We start from the raw sequence: 4,277 nt of genomic DNA on the forward strand, positions 1-4,277 counted from the left end.
AGAGACTCTGGCAGGTCATTTAACCCTTAGGCTTTTCTTGGTACAGAATTGAAATCCATTTTTTTTCCAGAGGAGAGAGAGAGAAGCTTCAGAGTCATGGACCATTGCTTTTACACAGCTCATTCAATAATAAAAATGTCACAATGGTTGTGGTTAACATTCTACCATCCGTAATTTATTTGTTTTTGCATCTATAAAAGTTATCCGTCAAGTTAATATTGCATTAAATGAAAGATGTACACCAGCTTGTTAATGCAAGTATCTAATCAGCCAATAATGTGGCAGCAACGAAATGCATAAAAGCGTACAAACATGGTCAAGAGGTTCAGCTGTTTTTCATATCAAACATCAGAATGGGGAAGAAATGCGATCTAAGTGACTTTGACTGTGGAATGATTGTTGGTGCCAGACAGGGTGGTTTGAGTATCTCAGTTGATCTCCTGATATTTTCGTGCATAACAGTCTCTAGAGTTTGCAGAGAATGCAATAAACAAAAACATTCAGTGAGCAGCAGTTCTGAGGGCAAAAATACCTCATCAATGACAGAGGTCAGAGGAGAAGGGCCAGACTGATCAAAGCTGACAGGAAGGTGACAGTAAGGCAAACAACCAAACATTACAACTGTGGTATGTAGAAGAGCATCTCTGAACACACAACATGCCAAACCTCTCAGTGGATAGGCTACAGCAGCAGAAGTCCCAGAAGGCCCAAAAAGCAAAAGAAAAGTAGAATCATAAGCATAGGATAGTTTATTGGGCTTTTTCCATCTCTCATGATCGGGTGAGAGCTCCTGGATGAGTAGTAGTAGTAGTAGTAGTAGTAGTAGTAGTAGTAATAGTAATAGGAGTAGTAGTAGTAGCAGCAGTAGTAGTAGTAGTAGTACCACAAAAATGACCATTACAAATATTACATTACATTACATTACATTACTTGGCATTTAGCAGACGCTCTTATCCAACAAAGTGCAAATCAAACACAAGAACAAGTGCAAAAGTGGACCTGAGTGGACAGTACTGTTCCGACTCCTAGTGTGAACATACAGAAATTCAGAACCCTTGAAGAGTACAATCAACTTTCAAACTAGCATACCACAGTTGGCAGCTAGAAGACAATACAACAGCCAATAAAAACAACAATACCTATACTAAGTAACGATATCTATACATAAGTGCCATTACGGTCTAAGGCTAATCACGGTGATTTTGAGTTGGGGAGGGAAAGGTGTAGCCTGAAGAGATGGGTCTTCAGTCTGCGCTTGAAGAAGGTCAGAGACTCTGCCATTCTGACATCCACCGGGAGGTCATTCCACCACCTTGGGACCAGGACAGACAGCAGTCGTGCATGAAGTGCAGGTGTGGCGAGGGGGAGGCGCCAGACGGCACAAAGTGGCAGAACGGAGGGGTCTTGTTGGTGTATAGGTCTTTATAAGGGATTGAATATATACAGGGGCTGATCCTTTAACTGCCTGGTATGTGAGCACCAAAGTTTTAAATTTGATGCGAGCCTTAACAGGCAGCCAGTGGAGGTTGCTGAGCAGGGGGGTGACATGTGATATATAAGCATAATCTTAATCATTCATATTTCAACATAACATATAATCTGTATATGTAAAAAATGAGTGCAGACCATAGTAAAAAGAAAGTATACCCATGGGATTACTTTAGAAGCTTGAGGTTGTTATTCTTGTGAACATGTTTCTGAAGTCGGATACATTTGATTAAAATGACCAATTATTAGTCCACTTTACTCACTGTAATTACAGTGAGGTAACAAATTGCTTCAGGTTCGTTGAGTAAGTATAAAAAGACATCCAATTAGCACACATCCCATTTCACAGTTTTTTTTTATGATGTATTAAATCAACCACTTTAATTATTAACAAATGTGTCCATTGTGCATTTCTAAAGCATACAGTGAAGACTATCATAAACATAATGCAAATCTTTCTTTGCTTTCAAAAAAGTTTGACCCTTGCTTTAACTACTTTGAGGTCTGTGGTTTGTTTGATTGCTTTTTGTTTTTTATATTGGGTCTACAAATTTAATGTTTTTGTTTGTATTTTTTTTTTTTTTTTGCTAAAGCAATCAAGACAGACCACCAGTCAAAGTGTATAGTCTAAGCACAGGAAAAAAGTATTCTTTTTTACAAAGTGTTATTTAAGCTGAACACTAGGAGAATGAAGGAATAAAAAATATTTTTGAAAATGCAACATGTGAGCTAAGCGCTTTGCTGCAGGGTACTTGTTTTGACGTCAGCAGGTCAATCAGTTTAACACTGTTATTGTGTTATGGTCAGATGAGGTGGAAGTCGATCTGAATAAAAAAATGTTTTTTTCCCCACACACCTGGCATGGGTTTGGCATCAGAATGGGGACACTTATGACTGAAACAACATCAGGCCTAAGCCACAATATGCTTGTGGATCTTTGGTGTTTTGGGTTGTTTTCAATCTATAGCATGGGTCCGGGGCTCTTGCTAAGGTCAATGAATGAAATCCAGCACAGACCAATACATTTTGCCTGCAGGATGTTCAAACCTATCCACACAGGGATCTTTCTGCAAGCCAGTGATCCCAAGCAGACCTTAAAATCAACCAAGAAATGGTTCATTGACCACAAAATGGCCGTTCATGTCATCTCAGGGTCCAGACTAGAACCAATTGAACAATTTGAATTGAAGAGGCACGCACACATACACACACAGTTCCATGCGAATGTTCTCCCTTTTTGCAGCCCGAGTTGTTTATGAAATTATCATGCAGCGTAATTATAAAATCAAAATATTTAATGATGCGAGTTGCGCAGGTGGCCAAAGAAAAGTGGATGTCTGATGAATAAATAAGGATTATACTATGACTGTGGAAAATTCCAGGATTTTATGCCCTGAAAATGTATTTCGATAAAGTCTGAGTGACACCACACACATGCTGAGCTCCTGAATATGTTGTTATGGGAGCACGTTGTTATATCAACAATGGTATTTTATAGATTTGTTAGCTATTCAAACCCCCATGGGGATTTTTGACCTAGAAATGGAAATTGTGTGGGCGACATTTTATCTGCTGAGAAGCTTTTTATATTTACAGATGTGTGTGTCATGAAGATTTTGGGGGGGGATTCCCGGGGGGGGGTTACGGTGTCACTGATTCACCGTTGTGATCATGACGGGGGACTTAGGTGGTCAAAGCAACACTTTGTTCAGCTTGGTGCAATTACTGCTGTAAGCTTGGTGCCCTTTGTTTAAAAAAAAAAGACACAACAAATCTTTGCAAATGGTAGTATGTCACAGGGCTCTGAGGGTATTTATGGCTTTTGTTTCCTATTCTTGAGAATGGTCACATATAGTTCTGTTTCTTTAGAACAATATGTAAACCCCTTCATTACAATTTAATAATAATTCATAAATTGTGTCGTAACAGGCTAAGATGCAGCGCACCCTGCTGTTGCAGTTCAGTATGTTGCAGTTGCACACCGAAGACTGGGGTTATATTCCCGGTCCTGCCAATGGGTGAGTTTGGCCGGCTCACATGGAGCGGTGTAATTGGCTCGCCACTCTGAAGGGAGGGGGGGGGGGGGGACTCAGCAGGGGCTCAGAGTCACAGTCGCGGTTGGAGACAACGCGGGTTGGAGACAGCGCGGGTTGGAGAAACCGTGTCAATCTCTGGATCATTCCATCCATTCGTGCTGCCGGGGGACGTGGTCGTATGTTTGCGGCTTATTCTACATAGTATGGGTAATTGGTATAGATAGGCAAACCAACCTACCAACCAAATTGGGTGAAAAATCTGAAATATATATATTTTTTATTAAAATAATAATTTGCATTATCTATCCTAAGACTTCTTGTAGAATTATTGGAATGCCAAAGCAAGGGGTGTCATTCTCTAAAAGAGTAAATATGTGCCCAATATAGGGAACGTATGTATTCAATTTAACACTGAATATTTCACTGTGTAGGGAAACTGCCAACATTATTTAATTTATCAGGATTTAGATCAGTAGTAAGTCAAAATTGTTAGTCAAAATTTGACAACAGTATCGCACACCATTATAAAAGAAAATTATTGTAATCGGGTTACCCTGTTGATATCCTTTCGTCTTGTGCTCCTATCAAAGACATGCTTGTCAGGTTAGGTATACTCCCGCCATTGTCACTGACCAAGGCACTGGCCTCAGAACTGGAGTTGGTCCCCAGGTGCTGCACTGTGGCTTCCCACTGCTCCGTAGTAGTTAGAATGGCAAGTTACCAAGGGCCAATAAAGGACTTAACTATTGCTTT

This window comes from Conger conger, chromosome 7, assembly GCF_963514075.1.
Source record: "Conger conger chromosome 7, fConCon1.1, whole genome shotgun sequence".
Lineage (NCBI taxonomy): Eukaryota > Metazoa > Chordata > Actinopteri > Anguilliformes > Congridae > Conger > Conger conger.